Here is a 16,577-nt window from a genome sequence, read left to right as displayed (position 1 = left end):
CAACTGAAATGGAGCATCCCTGGCGTGCAGACTGATTAAGTGCCAGATGAATATACGCGTCAACCAACTTGTCTGGAATCTTTAGACTCCATGCCATACAGTTCGCTACCATATCTGCCGATAACCAAACGGCACAAGTTGGGACCAAAGACTGGACTGTGTTTTTCTGGGCTATGCTCCAAGCAATATTTTTAGTGTTCACTCTCCTAATACATGGAGTTTGACAACTGGTTGACGCCGGTTGATACTCGAATGAATATAGGCACTTCTTGTCAACATCGATGCTTGTCTGAGTGAACTTTGGAGTACATAGCAGCAGCATAAGTATCTGTCCATCTGATCTTTTTGTGCAGTTCTACTGAAATCACCCAATGCAATGATTTGCCTGCGAGTTCAGGCTCCAAGTTACTCCTTTATAAAATCGGCAAATAGTAGCACAATACCAAATTACCAATACATGACAAGCACAATAATCAGGATAAAGACCAGTACCAGCCTGTGTTAGGTAGCATATCAATTACTTTTTCCTTTGACTGGAAGCCGAGATAAGCGAAGCGACTGACAACAAAGGAAGAAAGCAGGCCCAGATTAGCGACTGACAGGAAAGGACGGAAGCTGTCGAGGCAATGAAGCACCCAAAGTTTTTGTGCAGTTCCACCAAAATCGAGCATCCCTGTTGGCACATATATTGAGAGAGTGAGATTACTGTAATAGTGGGACTAGTTGATGAAACATACACTAACAAATAGAAGCACCCTCATTATCTTAATGGGTAAAGTTAGCAACATAGTAGTCTTGCTTAAAGAGAGGTATTAGTTTATTTAATCAGTGCCAATTAGCTCAACACTCAAAGCATTGCCATGTATCATAGGTTGCAAAACTTTAACGTGCAAAGATAAAGGAGTTTCTCATGACAGTAGCACGATACAAATAGAGATGACAGCAAACTAATATGGATGAAGGCCTTAGGCCCGTACCAACCTGAGGAAAAAGCTTATTCATGTAGTCCATAAGAGATGATAAAGCACTCACTGGAATCACTCAATAGTATATATTTTTGTGCACTTCAAATGTATGGTTGAAATCACTCTTGTTTACCAGTGCTGAGATTATATCGAAAGATTATCAAGAACTTCCAGCAGAATTAAAGCACAGGCTGGGATACAGTTCATTGTATTGTCTTGTGTAGTTCCACTAAAATGTATGATTGGCACAACATGATCCCTATTTGCACAAGTAGGAACAAGGTGAAACCTTCATTAGCTTAGTGAGAAAGGATAGAAAGACATTAGCATATTACTCTAACAGTAGCATCAAATTCATGATGGACAATACGCAAAACATTGCCTCATTGAACCAATGGCAATAAATTGACATGCAAAACAATAGCACTATTATGTCATGACACTAATAATATTCCCTCCCTGCTCCACCACATGATTCACCTCCATAGACAAACATACACACGTACATGATTCAGCATAGGGTGCTACTAAAGATTTGTTTAACTCCGACAGGAAAATTAGGCAGCAATAAATTAGTGGTACTTAAGTACTCCTAATTAACTAAGTGAGACAGCAGAAGTGGAAGGGCTCCCTAGAGGATCGTCTCACATGTAAGGTAGTCGTTGCCGGAGCCCTTGAGTGGCCTCGACTGAGGCCTCTGGCTTCAGCAAGATCGCCTTGGCACTGTTTATTCTTCTTCTTCCTCTTCATGACCTGTTTCTCATTCTCCTCACCAGTTGGTGAAACCAAGTACATGATTGGCCTTCTATTTCAGAATTGGTTTTGTCAGTGAGGGAGTACAAGTGTACTAGTAAAAAATAGCATTACTTTCTCATGGCAGTCGCAAAATAGAGAAGAACACATGCATTAAATATCATTCTTACCTAAAGGAAGGTTATGGTGCCAATATGGATGATGAGGATTGGAACACAGATCTCCCTTTGTGCAGTTCCACCGAAATGAACCAACTGTTCCATTCTGACATTCCAGTTAAACAGCACAAAAGTCACTTCTTTTAAGAAGAGTTTTGTGCAGTGCACCAAAAGGTCACAATAGCAACCAGGTGAAATGGATATCCCTGTTTACACAAAAAAGCTATAGAGGAAACAGTCAGAGTCTCAAACAATTACAGGCAAAACCATTTGGCTAAACTTGTCATGGCTTATAACAGTGGCATGGCTTCATTTTTACCAGGGGCATTAGATTAAGAACAACTAAATATTTGGTATAAGGGCATGGGACAGTGGGTGCACCAGCAGTCCAGCACCATGTACCTAAACAGGGGCATAAAGTGGTGATTCATAGTTTGTTGCCCCGAGAAACAAACATCCAAGAAACATATCTGGGTTGGTCCTATTTTTGTTCACTCTAGCCACATACTCCTATGTGTGGATAGCAAATCTAGTCCTGGTCATACCACTGTGTTCAGCGTTACCCCTATATTTCCCTTTTCGACCAAGAGACCGGTTGGATGACCAGTCTGTACTACTTTCACCCCCTTTCCTTCCTGTTTGTACCAAGTTCGATGTACTACATACTAAATTCCCCCACCCCCACTTTATTTCTTGTTTGAACCAAGTACAAGATTCGACTCCATGAAGTAGCTTTACCTCTAACAATAGAAGAAAAAAAAGGTGACGTTGGACCATCCGATCGAGAGGGGCTGAGAGGTAGAAAATGATGCACATGCAGCGACGTAGCGAGCTGGGGAAGTAGAGCTAAGGCGGTTTCGAAGGAAGATATACCTGAAGGTCGTCGGGGTGTGGATAGGTGGGCGGCGGGAGGCCGGATCCGCCCACACTAGGGCAACGATGAAGGGATCAGAGGACCCCCGACGCCGGTGCTCAGCCAGAGATAACGGTGCGGCCGGCAGTGGGTCTCCTCCCTCGCTGTCGACGACGGCCTAAACGCTGCCCCTCCTCCCCTTCACCGGCGGAGGGGGATACGTCCGGATCTGTAACCAGCGGTGAGGATAGAAAGATAGTGTTTTTTGAAGGGAGAAAGACAGTGTTACCACCCCTATCTTGTTTAGATCTGGAGAGGATGAGAGTGTGTGAATAGAGCAACCCTAGCATGCAAGCGCGGAGGCTCCGGCCTATATATACGTAGTGGGGTACTTTTCCTTTTTCACTCCATCAAAACAATCGTTTAAAATTGTGTACTACGTGCCAGGTCGCCGTTTTTTTAGTTGTTGATTGTTTTTTGAGATAGCTACCCGCTTGTTCCAAGTGGTGTTACGGTGTGCCAGGTCGCACTTTGTATCGTTCAAGTCTGGTACAAGTCCCTCCATTAAATGAACAACCACCCCCTCGTAAAAATTGTGAACAAGCCCACAACTAAAATTATCGGAAATGTTGGTTGCCCCAACATGCATTATTATTTATATTTTCTACTCCCTCCGTTCCTAAATATAAGTCTTTTTATTAGCCACACCTAAGACAAGATTTTTTTATTAGCAGTGAACCCCACATGTCATAGACACAAAAAGTGTGGCAAGATTCCCTTAGGCAAGCCAAAGTGTGTCTAACAATTTGAGCAACTCAAGTTAGGCAAGTGTGGCAAGTGTGGGAAAAATAATGTGGCAACATAAGACAAACATAGTCACAATCCAAACAGCCCCGTAATTTTTTGTGACATGCATGAAAATTTGGTTAGTTAAATTTATAGTCAAAATTTGGCAAGGTGCATCAAATCAACACATGCAAGTATCAAAAGGGAAGTCACGGCATGCATGCATGGGTTGTACTCCCTCCGTTTCCAAATATAAGTCTTTTCAGAGATTGCAACAAGTGACTACATACGAAGCAAAATATGTCTATATACATCCGTATGTAGTAGTCCATTTGAAATGTGTAAAAAGACTTATATCGAGTGCAGTGCTTTGATGTGTCGCGTCAACTCGTACAAGACCGACAAGTTTGAATACTACAACGCCCTCTCCCTCACGGACTGAGCTCCGGTGCCTTAACTGCACCTGCCTTTAGCTGCATGACAGGTGGGCCAACCACCTGTTGGGCCCACCTGTCATAGACGCAAAGGCAGGAGCAGTAAGTCAATGAAGCTGCGTCCCTCCCTCGCGCATGAGCGTGGTAGCTGGCAGGACTAGTAGGAGCTTTCGCTACACGCTTCTTGACAGCGGCGAACTTGCGGATGGAGTTGACCATCATGTCGTCCATGCGAGATGCGAAGCCGGCGTCGGTGAGGGCTACGACGCCGCCGGTCGCCGGTACCGTCTGGAAACACTGCGCGGTGCGGGGCCGCAGGCCGGCGCCTTGGATGATTTGGCACAGCCGACTGCCGCTCGCGACCATCGCCTCCATAGGTGCTTCTGGCTTCTGGGCACTTGGTCTCTTTTTTGAAACGGAACACTCGATTCCATAACTCACACAGGTCCAGCCAAGATGCTGGCCATATGAACATTTACATCATCTGGCATGTCCTCTGGCCAGAACTCCTAGGCAACTTGGTGACAGGCACCGTAGGCAGCTAACTCGCGGGGCGAAGCTAAAAGAAACATGGCTGAAGTTCAGTCACGCAAAATCACGGATTTCTTGGAGTGAGCAGTGTTGCGCAGAGACTATGAGTGAGCAGTGTTGCGCAGAGACTAGGAGTAGATGGATTGGAGGGGTGGGGATTTGCCGATGGTCGGTTTGCTCAACTGCGGCCCCAGCTCACAGTGAAAACGTTACTACTGGAATAAAAATGCCATATACTCCTATACTAATAAAACATTAAGGCCATGAGGTGATGCAGTGCTGGTTACAGGAGGCAAGAAGAAGAGATGCATCCATCGACGACGTGCACCTCCTCAACTCAGGGCGCCGGCCCACCGAACGACGGCTATGTAGCAGCGGCTTTCGTGGCCAGGTCGACAAGCTTCTCAACAATGGCATCCAAAGATTCCAGCCGCTAGAAGAAGGCCAACGTCTTTCTGTCCTCGCTGGCCTTGTAGTGGCCTATGTAGATGATTTCCTTGTAGACGTGGATGTGCAGGTCGACGGTTTCTTGCATGGCGAGGCGCTGTGCGACGAGCGCGGCCTCGAGGTGCACATTCTTCGTCGCGACCTCCGGCACCTGCAGGGCCACCAGGGCTTTAAAGAGTTCGTCACCATGGAGGCCGATGAGGGTGGCATGCAATGAGGAGCCTGGGCGCGCGGGCTGGACCAGTACGGCAAGGTCGTCCGCGCGCTTCATGACGGCGGTGAACTTGCGGATGGAGTTGACCATCATGTCGTCCATGCGAGAGGTGAAGCCGGCATCGGTGAGGGCTACGACGCCGGCGGTCCCAGCACCATCTGGAAACGCTGTGCGGTGCGGGGCCGCAGGCCGGCGCCTTGGATGATTTGGCACAGTCGACTGCCGCTCGCGTCCATCGCCTCCATAGGTGCTTCTGGCATCTAGTCACTTGGTCTTGGATTGGAGCGAGCAGTGTTGCGTAGATACTAGGAGTAGATGGATTGGAGTGGTGGGGCGCCTTTATATGAGAATCCAAACTCTGTTGCATTCACATCGTGCTGGCTCTATTCTGCTTCTCCAATTAATTCCCTCTGCATGTAGAGTAATTTGAAAATGCATCATTGACCGTTCAACGTCTCGGGAACCGCTACCCTCTCCCTCCTTGGCATTCAAGCACCTATGGAGGTGATTGCCGCTCGCGTCTATCGCGTGTCAGGAGACGTTCCCGTCGACAACGAGGTGCCTATGGTTACTTCATAAATTTCAAGATGATAGTGCTAGTATACTCAATATTGTGCACAGCGACCAAGGCCGAGAGGAAAACGAGAGAACTATGTATTTATTTACGGTGTAGATTCACTCATTTTGCTCCATATGTACTCCGTCTCGGTGTAGTCTAGTCACTTGTTGAAATCTCTAGAAAGGCAAATACTCCTTTCTAGTGTACAGGGCTATACTAGCAAGTACTCCCTCCGTCCGAAAATACTTGTCATCAAACTAGATAAAAAAGATGTATCTAGAACTAATATACATCTAGATACATCCCGTTTTATTCATTTTGATGACAAGTATCTCCGGACGGAGGGAGTACTACAATAGTGGGCTCACATAGCAATTTTGTCTCATGCAAGCGCCTGGCTATATGCGTGCTCCAAGGTTCTCAACTGCCACGTTTGGGTTGCACTTGGCTCTTTGCCTCTTCGAGAAGACGAACAATGATGTTAGTACTACTGCTTCTACAGTATCGAATCCACTGCTGCATGTCCGTCCACCGCGAGCGGGAGGGATAGCTTGTTGCAGTACTATAAGCAAAAGCATGTCCTCGTCCGTGAGCCACCGCGCGCATGTGCGAGGGAGAAGGCGTGTAGTAGTAAAATCAAGCTTCTCCTCGTTGTACGAGTTGACGCGACACATCATAGCACTGGCCCCACATGGTTGCCTCTAAACTTGGCTGAAAGACCCGCATTGTACAATACTCCATTTGCTGCAACCTCTAACATTTACCCCACCACAAATTAAATTATTAAAATATATATTCCTGTCTTGACCAGATGAGCGTGCAAACTAGAATCACCAGGATGACAGGTAGGGCCAAAAGATTATTTTAATCAAAAAAATATAGCATGGAGCTGACCCCAATGATTTTAAGCTTACGGGCACGGTACACGCTATCCTAGACTACTCTACACATGAAACTGCCACACGAGCATCCGGGCTGCGCTTGGCTCTTCGCCTCTTCTGGAGGTCGAACAAAATGATGGAGTACTACTGCAGTGGAGGAGTACTACAGTATGCTTCTGGTCATCTGACAACGATTGAACTGCTACATGTCCACCGCGTACGGGAGGGAGAGTGTGTAGCGAACGAAAGCTTCTCCTAGTCCTGCCAGCCACCACGCTCATGGGCAAGGGAGGGACGCAGCTTCATTGACTTGCTGCTCCTGCCTTTGCGTCCATGACAGGTGGGCCCAACAGGTCGGTGGCCCACCTGTCATACAGCCAAAGGCAGGTGTGGTTAAGGCGAGAGGGCATTGTAGTAATCAAACTTCTCGGTCTTGTACGAGTTGACGCGACACATCAAAGCACTTCACTCGATATATTTCAATAATTTGCGTTTACCGATGCATTAATTACAACGCATGCATGCATGCATGCATGCCGTGACTCTCCTTTTGATACTTGCATGTGTTGATTTAATGCACCTTGAAGTAGTATGAATATGTGACGGTAAAGCTTTGTAATGCCCTGGCCCTAACAAAGCGAGAGATGGTTGTGCACGAGGAGGGCGAGATCATGCAGACGGAACAGGACCCGACGATGGAGCTCTCTATGGTCTCGATGGACCTCACCTTGCTCCACTGCCCCTTGTGCCTCCTCCCCTTGAAGCCTCCAGTGTATGAGGTTCGAATACACCTCGTCCGTTCGGCTGATCGAGCAAGGTGCAGGTTTCTTGATTGATGTGTTGTTTGATTGATTTGTGCAGTGCAAGGGAGGGCACCTGGCTTGCGCGGACTGCCGCGTCGAGCGCCCCGGGAACCAGCGGCAGTGCCAGAAGTGCGAGCGCGGCGGTGGCTTCGACGTGCGGAACACGGCGGTGGACACCGTCCTCTCCTCGGTGAGGGTGGAGTGCCCGCACGAAGCCTGTGGGCTCTACGTCACTTACCACAAGCTCGCCGATCACCAGAGCGTGTGTCCGCTCGTGCCCTGCAAATTCCCCGTGCCCGTCTGAGGCTATGAAGGCCCGTTGCCGTGGCTCTCCCACCACATCAGCACCGTGCATCCCATGCCCGTGCACAGGATCCATTACGGCAAGGCGCTCCAGTTGCAAGTGCCACTGTCGGAGCCACGGCTCTTGCTGTTCACGGAGGAGGACGACCGCGTGTTTTTCTTGGTCGGCGGCGTGCTTGACATCGGCGCGCCTATCGCCGTGTCGGTCGTCTACATTAGAGCGGGGGCATCCCCACTACCGCACTATGTGGCCAAGATGTGGGTGAACGGCCCGCCGGGGGAGCCCAAAGGCAGGACCGACGCCGTCAAGGTGGAAATGGAGGTGACAAGCAACAGGGATCCCGGCGACGTCACCGTGCAGGAGCTGACCTTCTTCATAGTTCCGCCTAAGCTGCTGGCCGAGGCTAAGCTGGTGTCCCTCCACATTCAGATTGACAAGCTCACGTCCTAAATGATTCTACAATGCCTTCTGTTTATCTTAGTAATATGCTCTCGTTTCATAAAAAATCTTAGTAATATGCTAATATAGGGGTTAGCTCGGTCTACTTTAGCTTAAGAGATGGTGGGTTTTGGTGGCGATGCAGCAATTACCTCGACATTAGATCAGCAGTGAAAGTAATTTCGAACAGTCGAATGGATATTTTGTGTCTGTTGGATATAAAGATCCTTTGGGTAAGAAGTAACAGCTTATATACTTTTTTTGAAACGGGATAGCGGTACTAGTATAATTTTTGTTGGCATGCACTAATATTTTCGAAACGGATGTCGGGCTGTAGCTAGAAGGGCGGTTGGGACGCGGCATCGGCCCATACCGCGGTGACCCCCGATTGGGATGCACCGACTGTGGATTTTCTCCCTCGCCGATGTCGACCGCGTCTACGCAGAACATTGTTCCCTTCCCCCAGCTGCGGGATCAGGCCGGATATGTGACCAGTGGTGTGGCCACCGTCGTTCTATGCTTGTGAAGAGAGCAACCCAAGCAAGCAGGCTTGTAGCTTAGGCTCCTGCTAGTGTATATATAGTGGTTTTCTTTTTCTCTCCATATCAACCATTTTATATTGCGTACGTGTCATTGAAGAGTGAAATGATGGTTGCTTCTTCCGACTAACTTACTATGTGATTTGACTGCTCCTTTAGTGGCCCCTACACGTACTCCCCCTACGTGTATGCAACAGTAACATGTACACATGGATGCAAAAACGCGCACGACGGAACACACACGGCCACGCTCAAGTGCTCAACCTACACGGGCATGCACACACATACTCAGCCAGGGTGAGCTAGTGACCGTATAAACACCGAAAAATGTATATATTGAGCACAATGAGCGTATTATGAAGTCCACTGACCGTATTTTTACAAATATACAGTGACAGACAGTGTATCTATCTCGTTTGAAATTAAGCCATATTAATCGGAGAGGAGGCAGTATGAACTAGCATTACTTTGTTGTGTCCCACCAACTTGCCGAACGAGGAGAAGCTTGCAGGACGGGAGAAGCTTGCGCACGGTGGCTCACAGGACAAGGAGAAACTTTTGACTAATGCAGGCTATCCTTCGCTCAGGCGGTGGACGTGCAACAGTTAATTCGGTGTCAGATTGCCAGAAGCATACACTATACTAGTACTATTATTGTTGCACTTCCCGAAGAGGTGAACAGCCAAGCGCAAAGTTTACTAGTACTACTACTATAGTCTATAGAGGTACTATACTAGTACTAGGAACCGGATGGAGGAGCGTCTGCACTCTTATTATATTTTTAAAATGTGATAAAGCAATCTTCAACACATTTGGTTCTCTTCAAGGGTTCTCGCATGTGATAATGGAAGTTGATTGCATGGAACACTCGCCACAATTCTCGCTTAATTCTGGCTCATATCCTGTTACAAATAGGAGCGCTCGGTAATATTTCCTCTTTTTTTGTTATTCAGCATGTAAACAGGTCAGCAAACCTTGCGGCGCATCTTTGTGCGAACCGTGCTTGCTGCACTTTGAATGTGGCCGAGAGCTGGCTTGATGAAACACCTCGCTTCCTACTTCTTTTTTTGTGGGGTACCTCGCTTCCTAGTGACCAGTGTCTTAGCTGATCGTCCTAAGAATGCTTATATATGAATAAAGCTCTCTCATTTACCCGCAAAAAAGATTAAGCCATATTAACCGGAAAGGAGGGAGTATGGACTAGCACTACTTGTTGGTGTGTCCCGTCAACTCGCAGAACGAGGAGAAGCTTGCAGGACAAGGTGAAGCTCTCTTACGCCTTTTGACTAATGCAACGTACTGTCGCCCAGGCGGTGGACATGCATCAGTTCATTCGGTGTCAGATTGCCAGAGGCATACACTGTAGTACCGAACATGCGGAGTACCATCATTGTTCGACTTCATGAAGAGGCGAAGAGCCAAGCGCAAGGTTTAGTAGTACGAGTAGTACTACTACTAGAACCGCATGGTAGAGCCTCTGTACTCTTATTTTTTCTTAATCTTTGATAAAGTACACATTTATTCCGGAGAAGGGCAGAAAACGGCAACCCAACATGTAATGATGATATCGATCAACCATGCTCGAATATATCTTGGCCTTCGTGCGAGCCTGTCTGTGTGTTCTCGCTCCTCGCCTCTCTCAAGCAACGGCGGGTTGGCCATTTTGCCATCAATTGAGATCGGTTTTCTCACACTCCAGTCCCACATGTCAGTGATATGCCAAGAGGAGGTGCGTTGACCGACTGGCCATACGCGTACTTGGTTTTGCACCTTCATACTACTCCTCCCTCCGTCACAGTTTACAGGGCGCGCTTCATTATGATGCATTTCTCTCAATGCATTTCCACCACCAAAGAGACTTTAGACGCGTTTGGTTTAATGCTCAATTAATTAGGGCGTGGTAACCGCAATTTTCTCTCGATGTAGTACTACGGAGTGGAGTAAGTGCATGCATGTGTCTACCCGGGGTGGAAGCACTGCATGCATGTGTGTACGCATTATTTCCTCTAGTAATAGACGTCGTGCTATAACTACCAATGCTATTTTTCAGGCCGATCGCTAGTCGCCTTGGTCCCAGAGATTTTCTCTTTTTCTGAAGCGCGCTCTATAAACAGTGGGAAAGGTGGGGCTTATGATTTGACTACTCATTACTCACTATTAATGCGGTGCAACGACCAGTCTGAGTCTCCCATGTGGCTGTGCACTACCCCCTCGGTTCTTAAATATACTCCGAAGTATTTGTCTTTTTAGAGATTCAAATGGACTACTACATACGGATGTATATAGACATATTCTAGAGTGTAGATTCACTCATTTTGCTCCGTATGTAGTCACTTGTTGAAATCTCTAGAAAGACAAATATTTAGGAACGGAGGGAGTACACATACGAAGCAAAATGAGTGAATCTACACTCTAAAATATGCCCATTTGAAATTTGTAAAAAGACAAATATTGTTGATGACAGTTGCGACGACAAAAAAGAAGCATATTCCTTGTCCTAAGGGAAGATAACAACACGGTTGTGTTGTCTAAAACGGTGTGAGGATGAGATTGCAATATGGAAAGTACGCCGGCCGAGCTACGTTTTGTGCAAAGAACTATGGAAGATCCACATCCAGCGACGTGGGAAGACGGGCAGTGGAGCAAGGCCGGAGGGGATACCTGGAGGTCGTCGGGATGTAAGTAGGTGAGCGGTGGCGGGCGGAATCTGCCCATACTGCGGCAACGAGGAGGTGGCGTAGGCCCTACCACGTCGGAGCTTGGTCAGAGAGAACAGCGTGTACCGCAGATCGGGACGTGCTGCCTCGGCGCCATTGAACGAAGAAACGATGCACGTCCTCCCTTTCCGCCGGCGGACGGGATGCGGCCGGATCAGTGACCAACAGTGAGAGAGAGAGGCCAGCGCAGCCTTGTGTGAGATACTCTGAAGAGAGACAAACCAGGCAGGGAGGTTCCATTGTATATAGTGGAGCGGACTACCTTTTTCTCCATAAAAATCATTTTATATTCTGTGTACGTGCCATTGAGCAATATAACTTCATTTAAAAATAACGCGCCAACGCATCAAGTCAAACTTTGTTTCGTGCACGCGTGGTACACGACCTCCGTAGGTAAACAACAGCTACACGCGTTCAAATTAGCACGTGGGTTGCCATTTTGTACAGAAATGAGCTCCACCGTGTACCCGCGCGGGGGTGGCTAGGCACGAAGTGTGAGTACGTGCACGGTGCACCTATTCTCTTCTTGTATACGTACACCACCTACGTGGGGTTGTGTGAGAGAGATACAAACGTAGAGAGATATAGTGTGTGGGTTTGTGAAGTTTTTTTAGGGGGGGGGGGTCAATCAAAAAATGTAACATATGCAATGTGTGTGAAATAGAGTCCTGGATATATCATATATATAGAGGGGGCGATCCACGAGAAGAGACTGGAGGTATCATCGACTTGAGGTGTCCATAGAATCGAAGAGAGGGATGATGTGTGTGTGTGTGCGCGTGCGTGCGGTCGATAAAGAGTGCCATCGAATTTGTGTGTGCCCACGTCAAAGATATAGAGTGGCTGGCCTACTAGAACGAGAGAGGGGACAGGTGCTGTTTGTCTCTGTGGCATGGATACCTACCTACAGCGCTCGACTATCGGTGTGTGGTGGAGGGGAGGGAGGCCTAATTAACTATAGAGGTACAATGGCTGGTATATGTGTGGAGTAGGAGAGAGGCCTACCTCATGTATTAAGGGAGATCGATCTACCTCATGTATTAAGGGAGATCGATCGGCATCCATGCATATGTGTAGGAGAGGAATAAGGTTGGGAGAGAGGCAGAGCTAGAGTGTTGGAGGGGGTGGTAGTGGAGTTCCTTCTAACAAATGGTGGGATAGGCTTGCTAGACAACCGGAGGGCACGCCTGCAATATCAATAAGAGAGGGGATGGCTGCCTGCCTGTGCACGTGCATGTGAGAGACGGGTCAGGAGGCATGCACGAATGATGGGGGGGAAAGACATGGTTGTGGTAAGCAGACATAACTACATAGGAAGATCAATCGTCCTTTGTCAAAGAAAGGAGAGACATAACTTGTGAGGTACGTCGATCGATGGGGGGGAATAGTTAAAGTCGACCTAGGTATATGTTGGGAGATCGATCGGTATACATGCATGTGTGTGTTAGAAGCAAATGAGGCACGGGGAGAAGAATAGAGAGAGAGGGATGCATCTAGGAGGTGGTGCGAGACTCGTACTATATCGAGGGGGAAGGAGTGTGCGAGTACGAGATCGATGAAAAGAGTGGTGGGAGTGAGGCATGGACGGTGATAAGAGAAGAGGGGAAACTTGTGTTTGTGCTAGGCACACCTAGCTAGAGAGGCATATCGATCGATGTGTGCCGTAAAGAAGGAGCTGGGGGCCTACACACACCATGGGTGAACTACCTAAAGTGAAAAGACGAATTTGCGCGATGGAGCTAGAGAATGCTGAGGGAGGGTGAGAGGGATGCGGGCATCTGCATGCACGAGAGAAAGTTAGCGCTAGCTAGCTAGCTACAAAGATAAGAGGATTGTGTGGGTGTAAAAGACGAATAGAGATCATACTTCATTATAAAAAGCGAATTCAGATATTTGAAGAATTTATCATAGTGTTTTAAACCGACGTATGTGTGAATATATATAATGGTGATACACATGGTGTGGTTATGAACATGTTATACTACATATAATATATTTTATCTCTACTCTTATAAAAACGTAGTTCTTGATGATGGTGCCATCCTGCAATATAGGCCGTCCGATTTATATCTGACGGATAGGAAGGAAAGTATGGCAATTTTGAAAAAATATACCCACACGCCTCTCCATATTTGCAAATTAGGCCTCCCCTTGATCATGTTGATGTTCTGTGGAACTCATGGGCATCTTGCTAGTACTACGTAAAACATATAGAGCATTGATCATAATTTGGGCTAATGTGTGGCTTTTGCAGGTCAGGTCTAAATACTTGTCATAATGTAGGGGGCGGGGCACTATACTATGTGTGATAAACACGGTGTACACGTATGGAACATGGTTTAGATTATGAATATATAGTTAGTACATAAAATGTACTATTATTTGGAATCAACATCAAGTGTATTCAAAAAATAGTATTCGAGTTCATGTAGTACACATAGTTCATATCTATCTCTATAGTAATCATGTGGTGTGTTATTAAGGTAATACACGAATGATGGTTGAAGCTTTAAATAGCATTTTTATAGTAAAACCGGGCAAGACTCTCTCTTTGTGTGGTGTGAATAGTTTTATTTTTTTCGTTTTCTTTTTGGTTGAGGGAAGTGCGAATTGATTTGGTACGTACAAGTACAATATTACACGTTAGGCTTGTCCCTAAAATTCAACCCGCGCCTTGTTATATCCCGAAAATTCAGATATCGTGCTCCCAAAACTGGTGTCTTCACAACCCGCGCCTTGCTATCCCGAAATTACAACGTGTGCGAAAACTCCCTCCAGCTGCCAAATCCCGACACGCGAAATCCCCCTTCTAACCCTGAGCCGAAAGGGCTGCTAGTTCAAATTGGTGCGGGGTACTTTTGTAACACACCCTACATTTTGGACAAGCGCCTCCCTAAGTCATGGTTCACCCCCTCCCATCGCCTCCTTTTTGCCATTCGAAATCCCAGGCCGCCATAACCTCTCCGCTCCAGCCACGAAACCCCACCCTTCTCCGTCCGCCACCTCACCACTGCCCAGCCGGAGCCTCTTCCCCGACGACGTCGTCCACCGCAACAGCTCGACGTCCCTCATCCACCTCCCCGGATGAGGATCCATCGTCCATCTCGTTGTCCTGCCGGTTCAGCCGCCCCGTCCTCCACCTCCAAGGAGCTGCTCCGACGATCGCCTCGTCTATCGCGGCTGCTCCATCCCCACAGCGTCGCCTTAACCTGCTCCACCGGAACTGCAGCATCCTCACCGACTCCTCGGACGAAGCCGAGGCATACTCGGCGCCACCAAAGAGGTTGTACACTCATCGCATCGCACCTTCTCCTTAGCTCGACCTCCTGGCGCCGACGGTGCTCCATCCCGCACCCCCATGGAGCGGCTACCTTGAAGCCGGGCGCCGCAGGCGACATCTCCACGGCGGCTCTCCCCCAGTGCGAGGCCCCTTCGGCGGCGGCGTCCATATCAGATGGATCTGCTGCTGCTGCTCCGGCTCTCGCTCGCTCGCTCGCATTGCTGCTACTGCTCTCGCTCTCGCTCGATCGCTCGCTCGCCCAGCTGCTGCTGCTCCGGCTCTTGCTCGCTCGATCGCGCTGCTCCGGCTCTCGCTCGATCGCTCGCTCGCCCAGCTGCTGCTGCTCCGGCTCTCGCTCGCTCGCGCTGCTGCTGCTGCTCTCCCCCTCGCTCGTGCTGCTGCTCTGCTCCGATTTAGCTACACTTCAGTCGACTGAATCGACTTTTGGGTCAGTCGATTTTCAGGGAGTGGGGGGGCTCGCCGGAGTTAAGGAAGAACCACCCGCAGCGGGGACGGGGGCTCGCCGGAGAGGTACCCCACTATCTATCTTAGGTTTCAGGGTGGGGGCTGGGGCCTATAGGGCTGGCCGGGGCGGTGGCGGACTGGCGGTGGGGAGTTGTTTCGGGGCGGCGAGGCGGCGCTGGGGCCGGCGGTTCGGCCGGTGGTGGCTGGCGGCTCAGGGGGATGCAGGTTGAAGATGAACTGTAGGCCCTCCCTAAACTACATGTCAAGTGCCTCTCTGCTACCATTGCGTTCAGTTTCGACAGTAACATTCAGATTCCACAGTATATCTTTGGTGGGAAACAAATAGTAAAGCAATCATCATCTGTCTTTTTATTAAATTAAAGCAATCATCAGCCTGCTATCATTATTTTTGGATCCATCCACTGGTTGTTACCATCACTCTAAATTTCTGCATGCTCTCCTTACATAATCTCACCATATTTTTTCGTATGCATGTCAGATATTGTACACAGTCATGCTGAACATGTAGAGAAAAAGAGAAGAGTTTTGCGTGGCAATACAATGTCATGCAGACATCACTCCATGGTGGGTTCAATGGCAAACCCTCCCCACCCCTCTCCAGATTGTAATCCAGAGGAAGATATATGTTCTAAGGCGGATTCAGACGCCGCTGACCACTCCTATTTACCCCCCCCCCCCAAGGTGTTTGCTCTACCATGGCATGATGGTGTTAGTCATATCATGCATATGTTGCCTTGAAGTGCCTACTTTTGACATCATATATGTCATCTGCTTAGTTTATACATGTTTTGTAATGCCACCTGTTTAGTTTCTATATCATATATGGGAATTGTGCAGTCTCATGTCTTTTAGCCAGCCATAATATACATGAATGTGCAACGCCATCCTGCTTAACCAGGCATCATATATTTGAATGATATCTTGCCAATCCTTTTCTTCATTACATTTCCATTTGTCGACAATGTTTGTACATTAAACTACTCTTCCTGTGAATCAGCCATTTGGTGGGAGATTGAAAAATCTGGAGTGAAAACAAGGCCTTCAGAGAAGACAGTGCTACCTGTCGAAGCAGATCTCTTGTTGGGTCCCGATAGCTACTCAGAGATGGATTCAGAGACAGATGACCAGTCCTATTCCCCCACCGAGGTGTATGCTCTAACTTGGCATGATTATACTGCTCATATCATGCATATGGTGTCTTGCATTGCATAGATTAGACATCATATACACAATATTCAACACCATGTTCTTAGTGCAGACATCATATCTAATGCCCTCTGTTTAGCATATAAATCACATATGTGAATTAGATGATGCGATCCTGATTACTTAGATAACATGTAGGTGAATTATGTCATGCGATCTTGTTTAGTTATTCATCACATCTTTGAATTATGTTATGCTATGCTATCCAATTTAGATAGACATC

This window comes from Triticum aestivum, chromosome 3D (assembly GCF_018294505.1).
Source record: "Triticum aestivum cultivar Chinese Spring chromosome 3D, IWGSC CS RefSeq v2.1, whole genome shotgun sequence".
NCBI lineage: Eukaryota > Viridiplantae > Streptophyta > Magnoliopsida > Poales > Poaceae > Triticum > Triticum aestivum.
This window is presented reverse-complemented; position numbering follows the sequence as displayed.